The 12,560-nt window shown below is 37.1% G+C and overlaps 1 protein-coding gene and 1 long non-coding RNA gene across 7 annotated transcripts in view; one reads left to right on the top strand and one right to left on the bottom strand.

Annotated features, from left to right (window-relative positions):
* The window catches only part of LOC118519321 (uncharacterized), a 176,573-nt gene that overhangs the window by 16,601 nt on the left and 147,412 nt on the right, over positions 1 to 12,560 (bottom strand). The window contains exon 3 of the long non-coding RNA XR_004909103.2: positions 10,755 to 10,827. This is a non-coding gene — a long non-coding RNA (uncharacterized LOC118519321). The remainder of the gene's footprint in view (positions 1 to 10,754; positions 10,828 to 12,560) is intronic.
* The window catches only part of CABCOCO1 (ciliary associated calcium binding coiled-coil 1), a 195,269-nt gene that overhangs the window by 103,672 nt on the left and 79,037 nt on the right, over positions 1 to 12,560 (top strand). The window lies entirely within an intron of this gene.

The following is a 12,560-nucleotide window of genomic DNA, read 5'->3' as shown; positions in this document are numbered from 1 at the left end:
AGTCCCGAAAAGGGGGAGGAGAACTAAAAGGCCCTGTGAGCAAAAATGAATAGAATGAATTTACCCAATTCTTTACTGCAGTATTTAACCTCTGCTTTCTTAATCATATGCACAGCAGGGGAAAGGATGTGCTAAAACAATTCATGTGTCATGAACAAAGCAGCCGCAGATTTTAGCTCAAAAATCACACTAGGAAAACCACCAGTTGGAAGTAAAGTAATAAGGCCAAATTTATTTTTTTAATTGAGTCTTGAGTTACAAGCAACCCTTTAATTACATTAATCAAGCAGGCTTCCTCTCAGCAAAGAATGAGGGAACTGCATTGTTCTAACTTTTACTAAACTTGTTTTAAAATTTGCTAGATATTATTTGGACATATGGAAAATAAATCCCTTGATTTCTTTTTAATTTTTTTCCCATCGTTTCAATGCAGCTCTAGCAAAAGACACACACTTACTTCTTAGACATGACTTACTCTAAAAGACTATAAATCACATTTTAAAGTTAAAACATTTAAATACTTAAAACATTAGCACTCCTCAAATAAAATTTCATTTTGTTGTTAGACTTTTACATCATAATTTTTATTCCCATTGCTCTGCGCTTTGAATTTTTGATATATGTTCCCACAAAGTCCCCAAGAAAATGGGTTCTACTGATTAAATGTCAGTCAGCAGGTTACTTGCCCCATGTGATAGGTGGCAAATCTAAGGCATATGGGAAATTAAATGACTTGCCCAAAAGCTTTGTAGTTAACAAACCCCCTCCCCTTGTGACCCCAGCTCTTCACCAACACTGAGTGCATCTCTTGTTGGAATGCTTTTCTTACTCTCTCTTTTTGTGTAAATTCCAGTTTCCCCGTCTTTCTGTCTGGGATTGTCCCTCTCTGTCTGACCCTGTCTGCTTGCTAGCCCTATTTCTTCAAGATTTAATTCAGGCACCATCTCCCTTTTACATTTTCCCTGACTCTCTTCCCCTCTTCCCTTCCACCACAATGAAGTGGCTCTTTCCTGTAAGTTTCTAGGACACCCTACATATACTTATAATAAGTATTTCACACTCCAATTACTATGTATGTTATCTCTACCACGGCCCCCACCCACGCACTAGGTTGTGACCCCCTAAGTATGTTGGTCATGTCTGAATTCCCAGGGCCTAGACAGTGCTTGGCTTGTTAGTACAGACTCAGTAAATGTATGCTAAAAATGATTGTATATGTGAGAGTTTTAGAAACATAGAGTGCCTTGTCTTCTGGAAAAAAAAAATTATGAAACCTTTAAGGAGGAGCTGGGAGTTTAGCTGAACTTTTGAAGACATGTAGGATTTATATTAACATCTTTACAGGAAATGTAAAGGAACTATATTTCTGTCTTTGCCAGTCATACTTTGAGAATGCAATAAAATAATTAATAATTAGCAGTAAGAGCCCTAAAAGTATACATTAAACATTCTATGTTGTCTCATCTTTAAAAATGATTATTGTCATGTAATTTATACTTTGTTCAAGTAAGTATGACAAACATGGCATATTTTTAATCGGTGTCACCAAGCAGCCCAGCAACAATTCATTTGATCTAATATTTTATAAATGAAATTTGGTTGAGCCAGGTGGTTTCTTTCAGATAACTGAGGGTAATCTTAGTTCATAATCAAACAAGACTCGTCCTTCAGTGGCACTCTTGTGTCGTACTGGCGTTTCAGCCCTAGGAGGCACTACAGAGCCAGAGCTGATGGCCTCAGAAAGGAGATGGCATTGGCCCTGGTCCTTACTCACTGCCATGCAGCAATCATAAAGCAGCTCAATCTCCATCTAAGAAAATAAATATATATATATATATAAACACGATCTGTGTCTTAGTAAAAAATGGAGTTAAATAAAACCACTAATTCAATAAGGTTGAAATAAAATACGACAAATGCTTTGGGAGGGAAGTGCTGTGGTGTGAGTTTTCATTTCCAAATGCACACCTATATTCTGTAAACCTATATTTAAGTAGATCAGCCATTTGCTACTTTTCTCTTGAATCAACATCTTGTCCTTTGAAAGAGTGGCAGCATTTCAGTGCTATTCCTGTATGTGTATAGTCAGTAATGTTTGTCAAGAGCTTTGGGAGAACGGGACTACACAAATGTCAGTAGTTATTAATATTTGGATTTTTAAAATATATTTAACTATCAATGCATTTTCCATAATCTATGACCAGAGGCCTATTTGTATCCCTCCAATTATAAACATTTTAAGTAAAAATAACCATTAGCCAACAATAGTATTTCTTCTGTTCATCCTTATAAGCAAAGTAATATTTATCAGCAATTAACAATTATGCTCAACTTCTTCAAGAGCCAAGTTTATTTTAAAATGTTTTTATAGTCAAGTGGTTTAATGCCACTTATTCCTCTGGCTTTGGATAATTATTATGAAGAGGAGCTAGCTGACAGTGGAAACACCCACACACTCCACCATGCCCTTCCCTTCCTTGCTAGTGTCTTCGTTTGGCTGATTCCCTAACTGGTACATCATTCAGTCATCAGCTAAATAAAGTATGACTGACCCAGCAGTCCCCTATTCTAGCCCAGTTGTAGCCATTTCCACATTGTTATAATTGATTTTGTATCCCCTTCCTTCTAACTTCATCTCCGGATTGTAACCCCTGTGAGCGCAGAAATCCTACCCAGATGGAATGTACCCAGCTCAACTGAACTGAACTGAAATCTAAATCTTACTCAAGAGGCAAAACTCTTCTTTTAAATATGGGATCTGGTACAGCATACAGCTTACTAGCAAGAAGTCATAGCAAAGGCAGCAAAATGTTTTTTTACTTTTCTGCTAAGTGGTATTTCTACTCTGTTTTCTTCAAAAGATCCAATGTATTAAAAAAGGGGACAGAGGATAATGGAACAGTTGGGTTGACCTACAGTTGGTTCTCAAGTTCTCTAGTTCAAAGTCTAGTTTAGCTTAAAAAACAAAATTGATTTGAGGACCTCTCACCATGTGCCCCATCCACTCATGCATTTTTAAGAATTATACAAATTCCCACATTTGGCATTGACTCATAAAGACAAGAATAGGTCAAAATGTAAGGCCAGTGCTACGTAAAGCAGTCTACAAATACAGACCTATCCTCTTTCTGGCTCAAGCCAGCAACATGAGCCCTTCACTTTTATGTGCACTAAATTTCACTCTAGTTTTAATAATAATAACAATAAATATAATAATAAAACCTTGTTTATATAAGAGGTTCATCTAGTTAAAAATGCAGTGAGATTCATGGTACTTTATATGACCCAATTTATATTCCCTTTGATGATTTGAAGGTGATAACTTCATGTGATTCATTGCCACCTGGTTCTGAATTTTAATAACATAATGACTCATCATGATTTTTACATTTCTTAGAGAACCAGCTTGGCCAAACCATGGCAGTTGTTTTTACTGGGGTCATCTGAACTACGGTTCCCAGAATGCTCATGAAAGGGATATGCTTATGTGTTCGGAACAGCCATAATCCATCATGGCGGGTGCCAGGTCGACACATTATGAGTTTACAGTGTCAGCCCAGTAAATTAAAGCTTTGTTGTAGCCCAGCTTGCTATGCAATTATTTCCAGTTCATATCCTATAAATCATCACTCTTCACATGACAATCAACAATTCCCATCTAATATTCTAAACATCCATGTTTTGTGTTAATTGTGCTGTCTGATTCTGCACCTAGAACAATGTGGCGTGACTGGTACTGAAGCTTAGAAAATAAATTCTACTATCACTAGAACCTATTTAAGGAATATTCTACCTCTTCACATGTTTGTCGAGCTGTTTTGTATTTATGTTGAAATAATAGGAAATGAATTTAAATAGAAACACTTCTCGTATCTTATCTCTGCAAACAAAAAAAACCATAATTTACAATAAATTAGCACCGCAGTTGTTAGTGTAGCTCGGCTCTATTTTGCAATTCTCACACCGAAGCTCACAAGTTGACGCTTTTTCTGATAAGGTAATCTTTATAAGGTAGTTCTGTAGGTGATTAAATCTGACAGATGCTAGTGAGATGGTGAAGTTCAGAGATGTAGCAGCAAATGCTTTAAAAAATTCTTGCTAAAATAATAAAATGCCTTATGATCTACCAGCAGGAAAATCGATCTAATAAAAGGATAAATCAATTATAAGGCTGTACTTCTGTGTCTACAACCAAAAATAAAATTATTTGCCAATGAGCAAGTAAGCAAACGAATTATAACAAAATAAACTGTAAGGAAAATGCTATTTTTTAGAATAAAGAATGACTAAAATATTATCTTCCCAGATGTTTCTTAGTATTTACCATCATTGCTGAAATGAACAGAATAAAATGTTTCAAATACAACTAGAAGCTTAAGAAATAGAACATGCCTTTTCATAACATTTTGATATTCTATCTGTTCTTCAAAACATGCCTTGAACACCAGATCCCTCAAAGGTAAAAGCTTCATCTTCTCTGAGGACAATGATGATAATCAGGTGGCTGATGTTTACAATGATACCCCAATCCAAAATCGGTTAAGGCTCAGTTGTAGATTGTATAATTAGATTAACCCAATTAATACTATGGCTTAGTTTTGCAATTTACCTTTATTATTTGAATGGTTTTAGTCCTGGTTTCTTATTTCTAACAGGATCTCAAAACAGTAGCTCATTGTCCTTGCTTGTTTTTGATTACTTAAATGATGTTAGCTTTGCAGGAATAGATTGATACTACAATCTGTTGAAGCACTATATTACAGCATGTGCTGTTTTCTGATTTTCTTATCTAAATATCAGTTGCCTAATGTATGGAGTTCATTTATAAATACCAGGAAGTACCCTGCATCAAGTAAATTAACATGCTGGGCCACATTCTCTGGCTTCATTAGCAACCCTTCATGCCAGGGCTGTGTTCATACAAGTGTGAAAACCAGAACGATCCTTCAAGGCTTTTCCTGGCCTGAATAATTTCTTCATCAGGGAAAAGGCTACACTCATCCTAATATTCCAGTCTTACCACCACAGTCTATTCATTTGGCATAACTCCATCTCACGTGGATGCCTTTTGGAAGAATCGAACCATTAATAGGGGGGAGAATATGTCCAGTCAAGAAGCCAGTCTGGACACCCAGATGAGGAGCAGTCTGAGTTATAGGTCATAGTAGATGGCCAAAGTTGGGGGCATGGGCTGGTGGCAGGGAGGAGTTACAGAAAAAAATCGTAAAATTTGGGACCTTGTATGTCAGTAGACTTCTATGGCAGGGGGAAATGGTGGTAGAATGATCTATTGACCACAGCGATTTTCTACATTTAATTATTCAATAAATATTTATTACTTCCCCATTATTTATCCACCGCCTGCCAGGAGGTGAAGTGGTGAACGAAACAGACCAAGTCCCTACCCTCAAGAGATCTTTGTTTATCGTTACTGTAGACATAAATGACATGGAAATATATATTTAAAAGAAAAACAAGCTTCACATGTTAAGCTGTCTCTACATGCCTGGCATTGTGTAAGTGCTTTACACATATTGATTTAATCTTTACAAAACCCATGTGGTGGGTAACTACTATTATCCCCATTTTCTAGACGAGGACAGTGGCCTTTGTTGTAGGATCACGTATGAATAAGCATCCTCAGAGAGCTACAGTTATGCCTTATGACAATGACTGTGTTTCAATATAGCAGGTGATATTTTGGTGCAAAGAATTTTAAAATAAAATTTGTGCCTTCTGTTTTTCACTCAAAAGAAATGAATGATTCAAACTATGAAAACAGGTGTCTAAAATCTGTGAGACAGAACAAACACTATAGTCCCTATAGGACAGCTGTTGAGATCAAGCCAAAGCACCACTGGGTCTCTGCTAGAAGAGTAACTTGGTACAGCTGTCTAATTCCTTTCATGAAATGGATGGGACTGGTCAGATATTAGAGCCACAGGATGGACAATGAAACTCGTCCACAACAGAACGAATATCTCATTCACCCAGGTTTGACTTTAAAATTATATCAGCCATGAAAATTATTTCACTGTCTTCTGTCCTGAGTAATCGGGCTATATTTAATTTTAATCATTAAAATGTAAAAATAATAAAAGCCATCAAAATAGTCTATAGTCAATTTTCTGATAAAGCAAATTTGTTTTTCCCTCCATTTGTGATTTAAATGGCCTCCAGAAAGTTTTTTGGAACTAAGTGTTAATTAAAAATATGGAAATGGATTTAAAGCACATTACAGCACACAGTGGAAGAATAATCACAAGAGATTTGTTCACACAACCATACTCATTTCTCAACGTGTTTTTTAACTGTCTAGGTTATTGGTTGCTTTTCTGCATGTGCCTGTTCCTAGAAAAAACTGTGATTCCAAAGAAAACAGTAATTACAATTACAACAAATGAGACAAAATGCTGTTTGAGCGGGAACATGCAGTTTTAGTCACCAACAGCAAACTGATGCTCCTATACTTTCCTGCTTACACAAATGAATTAAGCATGTTCTCAAATTTGTTTATAAAACAAATGCCTTTTACATCTCGCCATCTTAAAAAAAATTACAATCTCCATGTCTTACTTTTGTTGAGTTAATTTGGAATTATGCACAGTAGGGCTGCGAGGAACCAGTGAACAAATTGTTTCTGAAATTCCCTGAGAACTTATGCTTTCAGATCCCTAGTGTGCATATATCATTTTACTTTCCTGATCCTGTATTTTTTCACCTGTAAAGCAGAGAGAAACATTTTTGGGACTCCACAAAAAAAACAAAAAACAAAAAACAAACGAAAAAACAGTGGGGTTGCACTTGCCGCCAAGGATTAGGTGCATGGGCTATGGAGTCAAATAGATCTGGGTTCAAGTTCTGCCGGAATTTGCCATTCTCTAGTTAGTTGTGTGACCTTGACCGAGTTACCCAACCTCTGTGAGCTTTAGGTTCTTCATTCAAAAAATGAGGTCAATAAAACCTCTCTTCACAACGCAGTATGAATTGAAGGCCCTAATATTTATAATGTGCTTTCTAACTAGCTCAATGCCAGGTTCAGAGTAGATTCTCAATAAACGAGAGTTTCTTTTCTTTATCAGCAATGTTCATTTTCCTGGATGGTGGCCAGTGCTGCCACATCACCAATGGGTACCATTCACATTTGTTTTGAGGATTGGAGATGCAGGTAGGTGGCCCATGGAGAGCAATGTGAATCATGGACCCTGGAATTGAGCAACTCAGAAAATCTAGAGATTTTCTGATGTTAATGTTACTTCCATCAGGAGCTGTGGAGGGGCAAATGGTATCTCTGAGGAATTCTCTAGAATTTTAGACTATACTGTGTAAAACAACTCTTAGTTTAAGCAATGCAGTCACGTCAGTGAGAGATGGTTTTGTTGTTTGGCATTATAGTAATCGAGCAAATACTCTAGGACTCATTCGTAACTGAGAAATACATGTATTGCCCTGATGCAACAATAAACCATTAGATTTGCTTCTCCAGGTGGTACATTTTGTCGTGTTAAACTTTTAAAACTGAATCATAGCAGATCAAACAAATTGGCAGCCCTGAAAATTTTTAAATGAATGGTTACCCTAATGGAGTATTTAACACCTAATGAATGCCACCTTTGTAGAAAGACCTGAGCTAGGGTCCCAAGATGAATGACACCGTCTCTGCCCTCAAGTCATTTCCACAAAGTGGTGGGAAATCCCTCCTGCATGGCTATAACTCCCAAGTACAATGGAACAAATACTCTGCAAGGGGAACAAGCAAAATCCTCTGAAGCACAAGGGAGACCAAGGAAAATTTCCCCGGAGTGAATGAGTTAGCCTGGCAGGGCAGATGGAATATTGACTGGCCAGGATTCGGAAGAAGTGCCCTCCAAGCAAAGAGGGCAGCACAGGCAACACTCATGGCTGGGAAAGCACCTCCATTCACCCTTGCTGGCTGGCTGGCTGGCTTTCTCTTTTCCCATAGCAAATGTTTATCGAGCCCCCACTATGTTGTAGGCAGTGTGCATCGTGGGAAAGTAGTAATGCGGTGTGGCTGGAGTTCATGATCTCTGAAGGCAAGATCTTGGCTCTGGAGGCTACCCGGTGGGCGCGGTTAAGAAAAAGAAGGGGGCAGGTGTGACACATCACAGAGGTGCCCCCAACACCTGATTTAATGTTAGGACCAAGGGAGAGGGACCAACTGAAGACAACCTCAACATTTTGAGTCCAGAAACCAAGAAGCTGGTGATGTCATTAAGTGATGAAGAAAATGAAGGAGGAACAGGTTTGTGGAAGATAATTAAGTAGAAATAAATGGACAAGCTGCAGCCTGTCTAAGATTCCATTAAGTACTGAGACTGTCATCCAAATATTCTTCTACATCATGACAGAAAAATACGGAATCTGAGGATCTGCAGAGCCTGGCAACTCTGAGGCTTGTATAATTAGAGAAAAGGCCACTTGAAATTTAGTAACGTAGGATATAGCATCTGTAACTGAACTAGAGATGACCTAGCCTCACCCCCTGATTTTACAAATAAAGAAAACATGGGGCGCCTGGGTGGCTCAGTTGGTTAAGTGACTGCCCTCGGCTCAGGTCATGATCCTGGAGTCCCGGGATCGAGTCCCACATCGGGCTCCCTGCTCAGCAGGGAGTCTGCTTCTCCCTCTGACCCTCCTCCCTCTCATGCTCTCTGTCTCTCATTCTCTCTCTCTCGCAAATAAATAAAATCTTAAAAAAAAAACAAATAAAGAAAACATGCTCCAGAGATACTCTCTACTGAGTGGCAGAGCCAATCCAGGACTCTGACTACACATTTAATGGGGGGAAAAAAAATCCAGATTTCTAAAACATTCAAATCTGGAATACAGATACCACCTAAATTTTTCAGAGTTGCCATGATTTCAGTTTCTTTTTAACAGATTATAAGCGAAAGGTCTTTTTTGCAAAAATCTATTGCTATGTATGCCATTGTTCACAAAACCAGTTTTGTAATTAATTTCCAAGAATTCCGATTCCATGAAAAGCCTCGGAAACTTAGAGGACCTAGAGCTGTTCCTGGGAAGGAAAGACAAGACTCTTTTTAGGTTATTGAAATAATGACACCCCCATGTATATAATAATGGGCTGCCCGGCATGGAAGGAAGGGCCTGGGTGCTCCGTGAAAGAGCCCTGTTTCCAGAACGCCAGGGACACAAGAGTAATCAACAGCAGTTTTCTCAGAAGCATGAAAATCCTGCCCTGCTGATCAAAGAAGAATGACTACTGCACTTAAAGAACCAGTTAGTGGAGATTTTAAAAGGAGGGCTGGGGGAGGGATGGTGGAGGGAGCTAGGCTGAGGGGGAAATATTTATAACTGTGACAACATGTTTCCTTGTAATAATTTATGAGCCCACTGGAGAAAAAGGAAACACACAAACTATGAATAAAATATCCAAAATGTAAACATCATGCCTTCTGCGAATTTTCTTTAGTTAAAAATTAAAGTTGAGGTTGACTAAAGTAAATGACTACATTTTCGTGGTCTCTTATTTCCTTGATGCTAAGGGTTACCAACTGATTTACAACTTCCTGTGTTGTTTTTTAATCTATATTTGTCAGCACATTTTTAATGTCAGATTACTTAAAATAGACATCTTGGGTCTAAGAGGTCAGGAATAATAATATTATGTTGACTGCTCTAAAGACTTCATAGCACTCTACAAACATTCTAGTTTGGCCTAAAAAAATAAAACTTTATATTTCTAAATGAAATTAATTTCAATATAGTTCTAAGAAATTTTTTTGTTTTGGAGGTTTTTTTTTTTGCTTCCAACGGATGATGACTTCAGGACTGAAGTGCAAGTCAATTGGTATGCTTTGAAGTTAAGTAAATTACATGGATAGCTTTATCCAAATAGTTTCAGTCTCCTCTTACTCAGGTAATTTAAGCTGTGAAAATAACAGGAAGTCCGTGAAAAGAGAAAGACTAGAACCAAAGACTTAGGGTTCCTTCATTTACCATAGTTTCTCTTCTATTCATTATGACTTATTGTCTCAGATGATTTCTGCAAATTCCAGGTACTTGCTCAAAAAGAGTATTCGCAAATATAAAGGCCATGAAATAATTTCATCTTCATAGAAGCTATCATAAGATATAATTAGAATGCAACATATGTAAAATCAATTTTTTAAATTTATATTTGAAAATTCAACACTGGCTTTCGGCGAAGATAATTGCATAACTCATCTTTATCATGCTGACTAATTTACAGATACTGATACTTAATTCTTGAAACAGGAGATAATTTAGAGTATTTCCTCAATTTTAAATATTAAAAACCATCAAGCTTTAAATAGAATGCCAAGATGAAGCCAAAACGCATTTATCCATGATCAGAACTGTTTGAAATACTTTACACTGAGTTCAAGGATATGCCTTTTAGAGTGTAACTTAGTAAGCTAAACAAATATACTCTTGAGTGGCTTTTTAAAAATATCTTGGATCCCTCTCCCACTCCTCCTGCTTGTGTTCCCTCTCTCACTGTGTCTTTCTCTGTCAAATAAATAAATAAAATCTTTAAAAAAAATCTTTGAAAAGCATTAATTGTTTTCCAATTATTTATAATAGAACCAACCATACTTTCCCTCTCTCACCCTGAGGAAGTTGCAAGATAAGGTCAATCTAAGAACCAAAAGTACAATGTTGAACTTAGCAGTTTCAAGAGCTCTGGTGTTTCAGTTTTCACAAGAACGACACGCAAAAAATGTGTCCTATAGGCCCTAACTCCTTACCTTTGACGACATCTGTTAAAGGGAATCTTTTGGAAGTGAACTCAGTCTGGACAACCACAGACCACACTCGGTGCTGAAAAACGAAAGGTGAAAAAAGTGATAAATTGGGTGGGGGAGGGGGGAGGGGCAGCTTTTCTAATTTTGAAAGTTAGATGTAAACATTCTCCTTTTCTAAATACGTGGTTTGTCTCAGTCCCGATCGTGCCACAGAACAACTAACTATGTCATGTTCTCTAGGTCTCCAGAGAGAAGTTATTTGGGTCCAAGGAATTCTTCAAATAAGATGACATTGGATTTATATTTGGTAATTTAAAGGCTGTGACTATATGGAAACAGGGTGATGGTGTGTCCTTATTAACAAACTCTTCTGCATTAGCTGGACTCTTGGGGCAATGTTAACAATTTCATATAGAAATAGCATGGACCAGTATTCTTAATATGGCTACTCTACTCTGTCTTCCAGCGCTGGCATTAGAAAGATGATCCTTTCAATAATAACAGTAATTATAAATAATAATAATAATACACCTTTGGGTTTAATAATACTTTCCCTTTGAAGAACTCCCAGAATTTTCATCCACATTATCTAATTTGTGCTTGAAACAATCCAATGAAGTAGCCAGGTAGCAATTATCATTATCCTACTCTTACAGATAAACAAACTGAGGCCTAGGGATTTTCTTAGCATCACACAATTAGGAATAGAGCCAAGTCTAAAGCCTATAATTCAGTGGTCTATCTTCCAGATTATTGCCATCTTTAGAAAATATCTGGGTATCTGAAGAACTGTTCTATCCCTCAGGAAATGTTTACACCAGAGCCAGATCAAAACATCTTTTCCTTTTAAATTGCATTTATACTACAAGAAGGTACTTTTTTTTTTTTTTTTTCACATTCATTAGAGAGGATTTTGTTGTCTGAGGTCATTAAGATAGGAGTATTCAGATTTCTTTTCAAATTGTAATGTTGGCCTTAAGCAGAACCACACTTGGAAATACTAAAGATGTCTAAAATACTCTGGAATCGGCTTCTTTCGTTATTTCACTTTTTAAAAAAATTTCAAGCCCAAGTTAAACAAGATCAAATCAAGAGATATAAATAAAAATGGGCACAAGGTGTTAACTCAAGTGTCCTAGCCAGACTGCAATTTGGTTTACTGTGGGCCTGCCAACTTAAATTCCTCCTTGCCACTTCAGCTGGAATGGGTAGTCTTCATTTCCTTTCCTAACTTGTCCTGTGTCACAGGTCACTGTTGAGGTGATCAGCATGTGGATCTGGTGGTCTCAAAGCTCTGTTAAGTTATAGATGTTCAAACTGCCAGTATGTTGTGGATAAAAATAGAAGTTGTTATTAGATGTCTATTCATACCCTGCAGAAGCCTGGCAACATTTTGAACCTTTTCAAAATGTAAATACTGCATATTAAGCACAGGAAAGAAAATTAATATGCTGCATTTGCAAATTTATTTCCAAGTCAAAAATGCAAAGGGGGAGGAGGACTGTTGTAGCAGAATTGATATTCTACATTTATGGGGTATATTAAGAAGGTTGTAATGGCCTGAACACAAAAGAAAACACTTTAGAAATGGATTAATTGAAGTTTCTCTGATAATCTGAGCTTTTGAATTTCCTCTCTTTTGATTTTAAATTTATGGCCTCAGTATGACATTACCAGAGTTTATTACATTTTGCAGGTGGCACTCATGTGTTGTTACTTTTTGTGTAGTATATTGTGGGCAAGGGGTTACAATTTTTGTTAAAAATTTCCAGAACCACACATGTACCTCTTCATTAGACTTGCAAATGA

The sequence above is a fragment of the Halichoerus grypus genome, chromosome 7, assembly GCF_964656455.1.
Source record: "Halichoerus grypus chromosome 7, mHalGry1.hap1.1, whole genome shotgun sequence".
Taxonomy (NCBI): Eukaryota; Metazoa; Chordata; class Mammalia; order Carnivora; family Phocidae; genus Halichoerus; species Halichoerus grypus.
This window is presented reverse-complemented; position numbering and strand designations above follow the sequence as displayed.